Source organism: Lactuca virosa, chromosome 1, assembly GCF_052849685.1.
Source record: "Lactuca virosa cultivar CGN04683 chromosome 1, Lactuca_virosa_CGN04683_v6, whole genome shotgun sequence".
Classification (NCBI taxonomy): Eukaryota; Viridiplantae; Streptophyta; class Magnoliopsida; order Asterales; family Asteraceae; genus Lactuca; species Lactuca virosa.
The window spans coordinates 262,666,837-262,676,265 of NC_136426.1; the positions used below are offsets into that span (position 1 = coordinate 262,666,837).

The 9,429-nt window shown below is 47.5% G+C and overlaps 27 non-coding genes across 27 annotated transcripts; all 27 read left to right on the forward strand.

Moving 5' to 3' along the window:
* The first annotated feature begins 70 nt into the window (after positions 1-70).
* LOC145145326 (5S ribosomal RNA) lies at positions 71-189 on the forward strand. Its single transcript, XR_013726305.1, has one exon. It is a non-coding gene; the product is annotated as a 5S ribosomal RNA (ribosomal RNA).
* A 231-nt stretch (positions 190-420) lies between these two features.
* LOC145144562 (5S ribosomal RNA) lies at positions 421-539 on the forward strand. Its single transcript, XR_013725574.1, has one exon. It is a non-coding gene; the product is annotated as a 5S ribosomal RNA (ribosomal RNA).
* A 227-nt stretch (positions 540-766) lies between these two features.
* On the forward strand, positions 767-885 carry LOC145140135 (5S ribosomal RNA). Its single transcript, XR_013722089.1, has one exon. It is a non-coding gene; the product is annotated as a 5S ribosomal RNA (ribosomal RNA).
* A 229-nt stretch (positions 886-1,114) lies between these two features.
* Positions 1,115-1,233, forward strand: LOC145144169 (5S ribosomal RNA). Its single transcript, XR_013725186.1, has one exon. It is a non-coding gene; the product is annotated as a 5S ribosomal RNA (ribosomal RNA).
* Positions 1,234-1,462: 229 nt separating this feature from the next.
* On the forward strand, positions 1,463-1,581 carry LOC145155298 (5S ribosomal RNA). Its single transcript, XR_013735746.1, has one exon. It is a non-coding gene; the product is annotated as a 5S ribosomal RNA (ribosomal RNA).
* Positions 1,582-1,812: 231 nt separating this feature from the next.
* Positions 1,813-1,931, forward strand: LOC145144218 (5S ribosomal RNA). The gene has a single exon (XR_013725232.1). It is a non-coding gene; the product is annotated as a 5S ribosomal RNA (ribosomal RNA).
* A 230-nt stretch (positions 1,932-2,161) lies between these two features.
* LOC145154029 (5S ribosomal RNA) lies at positions 2,162-2,280 on the forward strand. Its single transcript, XR_013734515.1, has one exon. It is a non-coding gene; the product is annotated as a 5S ribosomal RNA (ribosomal RNA).
* Positions 2,281-2,511: 231 nt separating this feature from the next.
* Positions 2,512-2,630, forward strand: LOC145144574 (5S ribosomal RNA). Its single transcript, XR_013725585.1, has one exon. It is a non-coding gene; the product is annotated as a 5S ribosomal RNA (ribosomal RNA).
* Positions 2,631-2,859: 229 nt separating this feature from the next.
* On the forward strand, positions 2,860-2,978 carry LOC145145777 (5S ribosomal RNA). The gene has a single exon (XR_013726735.1). It is a non-coding gene; the product is annotated as a 5S ribosomal RNA (ribosomal RNA).
* A 229-nt stretch (positions 2,979-3,207) lies between these two features.
* On the forward strand, positions 3,208-3,326 carry LOC145145328 (5S ribosomal RNA). Its single transcript, XR_013726306.1, has one exon. It is a non-coding gene; the product is annotated as a 5S ribosomal RNA (ribosomal RNA).
* Positions 3,327-3,559: 233 nt separating this feature from the next.
* On the forward strand, positions 3,560-3,678 carry LOC145144586 (5S ribosomal RNA). The gene has a single exon (XR_013725597.1). It is a non-coding gene; the product is annotated as a 5S ribosomal RNA (ribosomal RNA).
* Positions 3,679-3,905: 227 nt separating this feature from the next.
* LOC145156095 (5S ribosomal RNA) lies at positions 3,906-4,024 on the forward strand. The gene has a single exon (XR_013736520.1). It is a non-coding gene; the product is annotated as a 5S ribosomal RNA (ribosomal RNA).
* A 230-nt stretch (positions 4,025-4,254) lies between these two features.
* On the forward strand, positions 4,255-4,373 carry LOC145145778 (5S ribosomal RNA). The gene has a single exon (XR_013726736.1). It is a non-coding gene; the product is annotated as a 5S ribosomal RNA (ribosomal RNA).
* A 229-nt stretch (positions 4,374-4,602) lies between these two features.
* LOC145155299 (5S ribosomal RNA) lies at positions 4,603-4,721 on the forward strand. Its single transcript, XR_013735747.1, has one exon. It is a non-coding gene; the product is annotated as a 5S ribosomal RNA (ribosomal RNA).
* A 230-nt stretch (positions 4,722-4,951) lies between these two features.
* LOC145144597 (5S ribosomal RNA) lies at positions 4,952-5,070 on the forward strand. The gene has a single exon (XR_013725608.1). It is a non-coding gene; the product is annotated as a 5S ribosomal RNA (ribosomal RNA).
* Positions 5,071-5,300: 230 nt separating this feature from the next.
* On the forward strand, positions 5,301-5,419 carry LOC145145780 (5S ribosomal RNA). Its single transcript, XR_013726737.1, has one exon. It is a non-coding gene; the product is annotated as a 5S ribosomal RNA (ribosomal RNA).
* A 229-nt stretch (positions 5,420-5,648) lies between these two features.
* LOC145145781 (5S ribosomal RNA) lies at positions 5,649-5,767 on the forward strand. Its single transcript, XR_013726738.1, has one exon. It is a non-coding gene; the product is annotated as a 5S ribosomal RNA (ribosomal RNA).
* A 229-nt stretch (positions 5,768-5,996) lies between these two features.
* Positions 5,997-6,115, forward strand: LOC145145329 (5S ribosomal RNA). The gene has a single exon (XR_013726307.1). It is a non-coding gene; the product is annotated as a 5S ribosomal RNA (ribosomal RNA).
* A 231-nt stretch (positions 6,116-6,346) lies between these two features.
* On the forward strand, positions 6,347-6,465 carry LOC145144609 (5S ribosomal RNA). The gene has a single exon (XR_013725619.1). It is a non-coding gene; the product is annotated as a 5S ribosomal RNA (ribosomal RNA).
* Positions 6,466-6,691: 226 nt separating this feature from the next.
* LOC145140970 (5S ribosomal RNA) lies at positions 6,692-6,810 on the forward strand. The gene has a single exon (XR_013722380.1). It is a non-coding gene; the product is annotated as a 5S ribosomal RNA (ribosomal RNA).
* A 227-nt stretch (positions 6,811-7,037) lies between these two features.
* LOC145144170 (5S ribosomal RNA) lies at positions 7,038-7,156 on the forward strand. The gene has a single exon (XR_013725187.1). It is a non-coding gene; the product is annotated as a 5S ribosomal RNA (ribosomal RNA).
* Positions 7,157-7,385: 229 nt separating this feature from the next.
* Positions 7,386-7,504, forward strand: LOC145143718 (5S ribosomal RNA). Its single transcript, XR_013724748.1, has one exon. It is a non-coding gene; the product is annotated as a 5S ribosomal RNA (ribosomal RNA).
* A 230-nt stretch (positions 7,505-7,734) lies between these two features.
* Positions 7,735-7,853, forward strand: LOC145144621 (5S ribosomal RNA). Its single transcript, XR_013725631.1, has one exon. It is a non-coding gene; the product is annotated as a 5S ribosomal RNA (ribosomal RNA).
* A 229-nt stretch (positions 7,854-8,082) lies between these two features.
* Positions 8,083-8,201, forward strand: LOC145154030 (5S ribosomal RNA). The gene has a single exon (XR_013734516.1). It is a non-coding gene; the product is annotated as a 5S ribosomal RNA (ribosomal RNA).
* A 231-nt stretch (positions 8,202-8,432) lies between these two features.
* Positions 8,433-8,551, forward strand: LOC145144633 (5S ribosomal RNA). The gene has a single exon (XR_013725642.1). It is a non-coding gene; the product is annotated as a 5S ribosomal RNA (ribosomal RNA).
* A 230-nt stretch (positions 8,552-8,781) lies between these two features.
* Positions 8,782-8,900, forward strand: LOC145138845 (5S ribosomal RNA). The gene has a single exon (XR_013721762.1). It is a non-coding gene; the product is annotated as a 5S ribosomal RNA (ribosomal RNA).
* Positions 8,901-9,129: 229 nt separating this feature from the next.
* Positions 9,130-9,248, forward strand: LOC145138004 (5S ribosomal RNA). The gene has a single exon (XR_013721296.1). It is a non-coding gene; the product is annotated as a 5S ribosomal RNA (ribosomal RNA).
* The last annotated feature ends 181 nt before the right edge of the window (positions 9,249-9,429 follow it).

Sequence of the window (9,429 nt, forward strand, 5' to 3'; positions counted from 1 at the left end):
CTCGCGTACGAAAACAAAGGAGGTTCTGTGTCTTTTAAGACATACAAGCAATAAGCATGGACAGTATTTCGGGTGCGATCATACCACCACTAATGCACCGGATCCCATCAGAACTCCGCAGTTAAGCGTGCTTGGGCGAGAGTAGTACTAGGATGGGTGACCCCATGGGAAGTCCTCGTGTTGCACCCCCCTTTTTCGTTGTCCGTTTGCGTTTTTTTAGATTTTACGTGCGGTTTTTTTTTTGTTTTTTTTTTCTTTCTTGCTATTTCTATGCTCGGGTGGCCTCCGTTTCATGGTTCATGGTCTTCGTATTTTTGGAACGGAGCCGATCGGTCACGTGGGTCCCACGTCTCGCGTACGAAAACAAAGGAGGTTCTGCGTCTTTTAAGACATACAAGCAATAAGCATGGATAGTATTTCGGGTGCGATCATACCAGCACTAATGCACCGGATCCCATCAGAACTCCGCAGTTAAGCGTGCTTGGGCGAGAGTAGTACTAGGATGGGTGACCCCCTGGGAAGTCCTCGTGTTGCACCCCCACTTTTTCGTTGTCCGTTTGCGTTTTTTTAGATTTTACGTGCGGTTTTTTTTTGTTTTTTTTTTCTTGCTATTTCTATGCTCGGGTGGCCTCCGTTTCATGGTTCATGGTCTTCGTATTTTTGGAACGGAGCCGATCGGTCACGTGGGTCCCACGCCTCGCGTACGAAAACAAAGGAGGTTCTGTGTCTTTTAAGACATACAAGCAATAAGCATGGACAGTATTTCGGGTGCGATCATACCAGCACTAATGCACCGGATCCCATCAGAACTCCGCAGTTAAGCATGCTTGGGCGAGAGTAGTACTAGGATGGGTGACCCCATGGGAAGTCCTCGTGTTGCACCCCCTTTTTCGTTGTCCGTTTGCGTTTTTTTAGATTTTACGTGCGGTTTTTTTTTTGTTTTTTTTTCTTTCTAGCTATTTCTATGCTCGGGTGGCCTCCGCTTCATGGTAGATGGTCTTCGTATTTTTGGAACGGAGCTGATCGGTCACGTGGGTCCCACGCCTCGCGTACGAAAACAAAGGAGTTTCTGCGTCTTTTAAAACATACAAGCAATAAGCATGGATAGTATTTTGGGTGAGATCATACCAGCACTAATGCACCGGATCCCATCAGAACTCCGCAGTTAAGCGTGCTTGGGCGAGAGTAGTACTAGGATGGGTGACCCCCTGGGAAGTCCTCGTGTTGCACCCCCCTTTTTCGTTGTCCGTTTGCGTTTTTTTAGATTTTACGTGCGGTTTTTTTTTGTTTTTTTTTCTTTCTTGCTATTTCTATGCTCGGGTGGCCTCCGTTTCATGGTTCATGGTCTTCGTATTTTTGGAACGGAGCCGATCGGTCACGTGGGTCCCACGCCTCGCGTACGAAAACAAAGGAGGTTCTGCGTCTTTTAAGACATACAAGCAATAAGCATGGATAGTATTTCGGGTGCGATCATACCAGCACTAATGCACCGGATCCCATCAGAACTCCGCAGTTAAGCGTGCTTGGGCGAGAGTGGTACTAGGATGGGTGACCCCCTGGGAAGTCCTCGTGTTGCACCCCCCTTTTTCGTTGTCCGTTTGCGTTTTTTTAGATTTTACGTGCGGTTTTTTTTTTTGTTTTTTTTTCTTTCTTGCTATTTCTATGCTCGGGTGGCCTCCGTTTCATGGTTCATGGTCTTCGTATTTTTGGAACGGGGCCGATCGGTCACGTGGGTCCCACGCCTCGCGTACGAAAACAAAGGAGGTTCTGCGTCTTTTAAGACATACAAGCAATAAGCATGGATAGTATTTCGGGTGCGATCATATCAGCACTAATGCACCGGATCCCATCAGAACTCCGCAGTTAAGCGTGCTTGGGCGAGAGTAGTACTAGGATGGGTGGCCCCCTGGGAAGTCCTCGTGTTGCACCCCCCTTTTTCGTTGTCCGTTTGCGTTTTTTTAGATTTTACGTGCGGTTTTTTTTTGTTTTTTTTTTCTTTCTTGCTATTTCTATCCTCGGGTGGCCTCCGTTTCATTGTTCATGGTCTTCGTATTTTTGGAACGGAGCCGATCGGTCACGTGGGTCCCACGCCTCGCGTACGAAAACAAAGGAGGTTCTGCGTCTTTTAAGACATACAAGCAATAAGCATGGATAGTATTTCGGGTGCGATCATACCAGCACTAATGCACCGGATCCCATCAGAACTCCGCAGTTAAGTGTGCTTGGGCGAGAGTAGTACTAGGATGGGTGACCCCCTGGGAAGTCCTCGTGTTGCACCCCCCTTTTTCGTTGTCCGTTTGCGTTTTTTTAGATTTTACGTGCGGTTTTTTTTTTGTTTTTTTTTTCTTTCTTGCTATTTCTATGCTCGGGTGGCCTCCGTTTCATGGTTCATGGTCTTCGTATTTTTGGAACGGAACCGATCGGTCACGTGGGTCCCACGCCTCGCGTACGAAAACAAAGGAGGTTCTGCGTCTTTTAAGACATACAAGCAATAAGCATGGATAGTATTTCGGGTGCGATCATACCAGCACTAATGCACCGGATCCCATCAGAACTCCGCAGTTAAGCGTGCTTGGGCGAGAGTAGTACTAGGATGGGTGACCCCCTGGGAAGTCCTCGTGTTGCACCCCCCTTTTTCGTTGTCCGTTTGCGTTTTTTTAGATTTTACGTGCGGTTTTTTTTTGTTTTTTTTTCTTTCTTGCTATTTCTATGCTCGGGTGGCCTCCGCTTCATGGTTCATGGTCTTCGTATTTTTGGAACGGAGCCGATCGGTCACGTGGGTCCCACGCCTCGCGTACGAAAACAAAGGAGGTTCTGCGTCTTTTAAGACATACAAGCAATAAGCATGGATAGTATTTCGGGTGCGATCATACCAGCACTAATGCACCGGATCCTATCAGAACTCCGCAGTTAAGCGTGCTTGGGCGAGAGTAGTACTAGGATGGGTGACCCCCTGGGAAGTCTTCGTGTTGCACCCCCCTTTTTCGTTGTCCGTTTGCGTTTTTTTAGATTTTACGTGCGTTTTTTTTTTGTTTTTTTTTCTTTCTTGCTATTTCTATGCTCGGGTGGCCTCCGCTTCATGGTTGATGGTTTTCGTATTTTTGGAACGGAGCCGATCGGTCACGTGGGTCCCACGCCTCGCGTACGAAAACAAAGGAGGTTCTGTGTCTTTTAAGACATACAAGCAATAAGCATGGACAGTATTTCGGGTGCGATCATACCACCACTAATGCACCGGATCCCATCAGAACTCCGCAGTTAAGCGTGCTTGGGCGAGAGTAGTACTAGGATGGGTGACCCCATGGGAAGTCCTCGTGTTGCACCCCCCTTTTTCGTTGTCCGTTTGCGTTTTTTTAGATTTTACGTGCGGTTTTTTTTTTGTTTTTTTTTTTTCTTTCTTGCTATTTCTATGCTCGGGTGGCCTCCGTTTCATGGTTCATGGTCTTCGTATTTTTGGAACGGAGCCGATCGGTCACGTGGGTCCCACGTCTCGCGTACGAAAACAAAGGAGGTTCTGCGTCTTTTAAGACATACAAGCAATAAGCATGGATAGTATTTCGGGTGCGATCATACCAGCACTAATGCACCGGATCCCATCAGAACTCCGCAGTTAAGCGTGCTTGGGCGAGAGTAGTACTAGGATGGGTGACCCCCTGGGAAGTCCTCGTGTTGCACCCCCACTTTTTCGTTGTCCGTTTGCGTTTTTTTAGATTTTACGTGCGGTTTTTTTTTGTTTTTTTTTTCTTGCTATTTCTATGCTCGGGTGGCCTCCGTTTCATGGTTCATGGTCTTCGTATTTTTGGAACGGAGCCGATCGGTCACGTGGGTCCCACGCCTCGCGTACGAAAACAAAGGAGGTTCTGTGTCTTTTAAGACATACAAGCAATAAGCATGGACAGTATTTCGGGTGCGATCATACCAGCACTAATGCACCGGATCCCATCAGAACTCCGCAGTTAAGCGTGCTTGGGCGAGAGTAGTACTAGGATGGGTGACCCCATGGGAAGTCCTCGTGTTGCACACCCTTTTTCGTTGTCCGTTTGCGTTTTTTTAGATTTTACGTGCGGTTTTTTTTTTTGTTTTTTTTTCTTTCTTGCTATTTCTATGCTCGGGTGGCCTCCGCTTCATGGTTGATGGTCTTCGTATTTTTGGAACGGAGCTGATCGGTCACGTGGGTCCCACGCCTCGCGTACGAAAACAAAGGAGTTTCTGCGTCTTTTAAAACATACAAGCAATAAGCATGGATAGTATTTCGGGTGCGATCATACCAGCACTAATGCACCGGATCCTATCAGAACTCCGCAGTTAAGCGTGCTTGGGCGAGAGTAGTACTAGGATGGGTGACCCCCTGGGAAGTCTTCGTGTTGCACCCCCCTTTTTCGTTGTCCGTTTGCGTTTTTTTAGATTTTACGTGCGGTTTTTTTTTGTTTTTTTTTCTTTCTTGCTATTTCTATGCTCGGGTGGCCTCCGTTTCATGGTTCATGGTCTTCGTATTTTTGGAACGGAGCCGATCGGTCACGTGGGTCCCACGCCTCGCGTACGAAAACAAAGGAGGTTCTGCGTCTTTTAAGACATACAAGCAATAAGCATGGATAGTATTTCGGGTGCGATCATACCAGCACTAATGCACCGGATCCCATCAGAACTCCGCAGTTAAGCGTGCTTGGGCGAGAGTGGTACTAGGATGGGTGACCCCCTGGGAAGTCCTCGTGTTGCACCCCCCTTTTTCGTTGTCCGTTTGCGTTTTTTTAGATTTTACGTGCGGTTTTTTTTTTGTTTTTTTTTCTTTCTTGCTATTTCTATGCTCGGGTGGCCTCCGTTTCATGGTTCATGGTCTTCGTATTTTTGGAACGGAGCCGATCGGTCACGTGGGTCCCACGCCTCGCGTACGAAAACAAAGGAGGTTCTGCGTCTTTTAAGACATACAAGCAATAAGCATGGATAGTATTTCGGGTGCGATCATACCAGCACTAATGCACCGGATCCCATCAGAACTCCGCAGTTAAGCGTGCTTGGGCGAGAGTAGTACTAGGATGGGTGACCCCCTGGGAAGTCCTCGTGTTGCACCCCCCTTTTTCGTTGTCCGTTTGCGTTTTTTTAGATTTTACGTGCGGTTTTTTTTTGTTTTTTTTTTCTTTCTTGCTATTTCTATGCTCGGGTGGCCTCCGTTTCATTGTTCATGGTCTTCGTATTTTTGGAACGGAGCCGATCGGTCACGTGGGTCCCACGCCTCGCGTACGAAAACAAAGGAGGTTCTGCGTCTTTTAAGACATACAAGCAATAAGCATGGATAGTATTTCGGGTGCGATCATACCAGCACTAATGCACCGGATCCTATCAGAACTCCGCAGTTAAGCGTGCTTGGGCGAGAGTAGTACTAGGATGGGTGACCCCCTGGGAAGTCTTCGTGTTGCACCCCCCTTTTTCGTTGTCCGTTTGCGTTTTTTTAGATTTTACGTGCGGTTTTTTTTTGTTTTTTTTTCTTTCTTGCTATTTCTATGCTCGGGTGGCCTCCGCTTCATGGTTGATGGTTTTCGTATTTTTGGAACGGAGCCGATCGGTCACGTGGGTCCCACGCCTCGCGTACGAAAACAAAGGAGGTTCTGTGTCTTTTAAGACATACAAGCAATAAGCATGGATAGTATTTCGGGTGCGATCATACCAGCACTAATGCACCGGATCCTATCAGAACTCCGCAGTTAAGCGTGCTTGGGCGAGAGTAGTACTAGGATGGGTGACCCCCTGGGAAGTCTTCGTGTTGCACCCCCCTTTTTCGTTGTCCGTTTGCGTTTTTTTAGATTTTACGTGCGGTTTTTTTTTGTTTTTTTTTCTTTCTTGCTATTTCTATGCTCGGGTGGCCTCCGCTTCATGGTTGATGGTTTTCGTATTTTTGGAACGGAGCCGATCGGTCACGTGGGTCCCACGCCTCGCGTACGAAAACAAAGGAGGTTCTGTGTCTTTTAAGACATACAAGCAATAAGCATGGACAGTATTTCGGGTGCGATCATACCACCACTAATGCACCGGATCCCATCAGAACTCCGCAGTTAAGCGTGCTTGGGCGAGAGTAGTACTAGGATGGGTGACCCCATGGGAAGTCCTCGTGTTGCACCCCCCTTTTTCGTTGTCCGTTTGCGTTTTTTTAGATTTTACGTGCGGTTTTTTTTTTGTTTTTTTTTTCTTTCTTGCTATTTCTATGCTCGGGTGGCCTCCGTTTCATGGTTCATGGTCTTCGTATTTTTGGAACGGAGCCGATCGGTCACGTGGGTCCCACGTCTCGCGTACGAAAACAAAGGAGGTTCTGCGTCTTTTAAGACATACAAGCAATAAGCATGGATAGTATTTCGGGTGCGATCATACCAGCACTAATGCACCGGATCCCATCAGAACTCCGCAGTTAAGCGTGCTTGGGCGAGAGTAGTACTAGGATGGGTGACCCCCTGGGAAGTCCTCGTGTTGCACCCCCACTTTTTCGTTGTCCGTTTGCGTTTTTTTAGATTTTACGTGCGGTTTTTTTTTGTTTTTTTTTCTTGCTATTTCTATGCTCGGGTGGCCTCCGTTTCATGGTTCATGGTCTTCGTATTTTTGGAACGGAGCCGATCGGTCACGTGGGTCCCACGCCTCGCGTACGAAAACAAAGGAGGTTCTGTGTCTTTTAAGACATACAAGCAATAAGCATGGACAGTATTTCGGGTGCGATCATACCAGCACTAATGCACCGGATCCCATCAGAACTCCGCAGTTAAGCGTGCTTGGGCGAGAGTAATACTAGGATGGGTGACCCCATGGGAAGTCCTCGTGTTGCACCCCCTTTTTCGTTGTCCGTTTGCGTTTTTTTAGATTTTACGTGCGGTTTTTTTTGTTTTTTTTTCTTTCTTGCTATTTCTATGCTCGGGTGGCCTCCGCTTCATGGTTGATGGTCTTCGTATTTTTGGAACGGAGCTGATCGGTCACGTGGGTCCCACGCCTCGCGTACGAAAACAAAGGAGTTTCTGCGTCTTTTAAAACATACAAGCAATAAGCATGGATAGTATTTTGGGTGAGATCATACCAGCACTAATGCACCGGATCCCATCAGAACTCCGCAGTTAAGCGTGCTTGGGCGAGAGTAGTACTAGGATGGGTGACCCCCTGGGAAGTCCTCGTGTTGCACCCCCCTTTTTCGTTGTCCGTTTGCGTTTTTTTAGATTTTACGTGCGGTTTTTTTTTGTTTTTTTTTCTTTCTTGCTATTTCTATGCTCGGGTGGCCTCCGTTTCATGGTTCATGGTCTTCGTATTTTTGGAACGGAGCCGATCGGTCACGTGGGTCCCACGCCTCGCGTACGAAAACAAAGGAGGTTCTGCGTCTTTTAAGACATACAAGCAATAAGCATGGATAGTATTTCGGGTGCGATGATACCAGCACTAATGCACCGGATCCCATCAGAACTCCGCAGTTAAGCGTGCTTGGGCGAGAGTGGTACTAGGATGGGTGACCCCCTGGGAAGTCCTCGTGTTGCACCCCCCTTTTTCGTTGTCCGTTTGCGTTTTTTTAGATTTTACGTGCGGTTTTTTTTTTGTTTTTTTTTCTTTCTTGCTATTTCTATGCTCGGGTGGCCTCCGTTTCATGGTTCATGGTCTTCGTATTTTTGGAACGGAGCCGATCGGTCACGTGGGTCCCACGCCTCGCGTACGAAAACAAAGGAGGTTCTGCGTCTTTTAAGACATACAAGCAATAAGCATGGATAGTATTTCGGGTGCGATCATACCAGCACTAATGCACCGGATCCCATCAGAACTCCGCAGTTAAGCGTGCTTGGGCGAGAGTAGTACTAGGATGGGTGACCCCCTGGGAAGTCCTCGTGTTGCACCCCCCTTTTTCGTTGTCCGTTTGCGTTTTTTTAGATTTTACGTGCGGTTTTTTTTTGTTTTTTTTTCTTTCTTGCTATTTCTATGCTCGGGTGGCCTCCGTTTCATTGTTCATGGTCTTCGTATTTTTGGAACGGAGCCGATCGGTCACGTGGGTCCCACGCCTCGCGTACGAAAACAAAGGAGGTTCTGCGTCTTTTAAGACATACAAGCAATAAGCATGGATAGTATTTCGGGTGCGATCATACCAGCACTAATGCACCGGATCCCATCAGAACTCCGCAGTTAAGTGTGCTTGGGCGAGAGTAGTACTAGGATGGGTGACCCCCTGGGAAGTCCTCGTGTTGCACCCCCCCTTTTTCGTTGTCCGTTTGCGTTTTTTTAGATTTTACGTGCGGTTTTTTTTTGTTTTTTTTTTCTTTCTTGCTATTTCTATGCTCGGGTGGCCTCCGTTTCATGGTTCATGGTCTTCGTATTTTTGGAACGGAACCGATCGGTCACGTGGGTCCCACGCCTCGCGTACGAAAACAAAGGAGGTTCTGCGTCTTTTAAGACATACAAGCAATAAGCATGGATAGTATTTCGGGTGCGATCATACCAGCACTAATGCACCGGATCCCATCAGAACTCCGCAGTTAAGCGTGCTTGGGCGAGAGTAGTACTAGGATGGGTGACCCCCTGGGAAGTCCTCGTGTTGCACCCCCCTTTTTCGTTGTCTGTTTGCGTTTTTTTAGATTTTACGTGCGGTTTTTTTTTGTTTTTTTTTTCTTTCTTGCTATTTCTATGCTCGGGTGGCCTCCGCTTCATGGTTGATGGTTTTCGTATTTTTGGAACGGAGCCGATCGGTCACGTGGGTTCCACGCCTCGCGTACGAAAACAAAGGAGGTTCTGCGTCTTTTAATTCATACAAGCAATAAGCATGGATAGTATTTCGGGTGCGATCATACCAGCACTAATGCACCGGATCCCATCAGAACTTCGCAGTTAAGCGTGCTTGGGCGAGAGTAGTACTAGGATGGGTGACCCCATGGGAAGTCCTCGTGTTGCACCCCCCTTTTTCGTTGTCCGTTTGCGTTTTTTTAGATTTTACGTGCGGTTTTTTTTTGTTTTTTTTTCTTTCTTGCTATTTCTATGCTCGGGTGGCCTCCGCTTCATGGTTCATGGTCTTCGTATTTTTGGAACGGAGCCGATCGGTCACGTGGGTCCCACGCCTCGCGTACGAAAACAAAGGAGGTTCTGCGTCTTTTAAGACATACAAGCAATAAGCATGGATAGTATTTCGGGTGCGATCATACCAGCACTAATGCACCGGATCCTATCAGAACTCCGCAGTTAAGCGTGCTTGGGCGAGAGTAGTACTAGGATGGGTGACCCCCTGGGAAGTCCTCGTGTTGCACCCCCCTTTTTCGTTGTCCGTTTGCGTTTTTTTAGATTTTACGTGCGGTTTTTTTTTTGTTTTTTTTTCTTTCTTGCTATTTCTATGCTCGGGTGGCCTCCGCTTCATGGTTGATGGTTTTCGTATTTTTGGAACGGAGCCGATCGGTCACGTGGGTCCCACGCCTCGCGTACGAAAACAAAGGA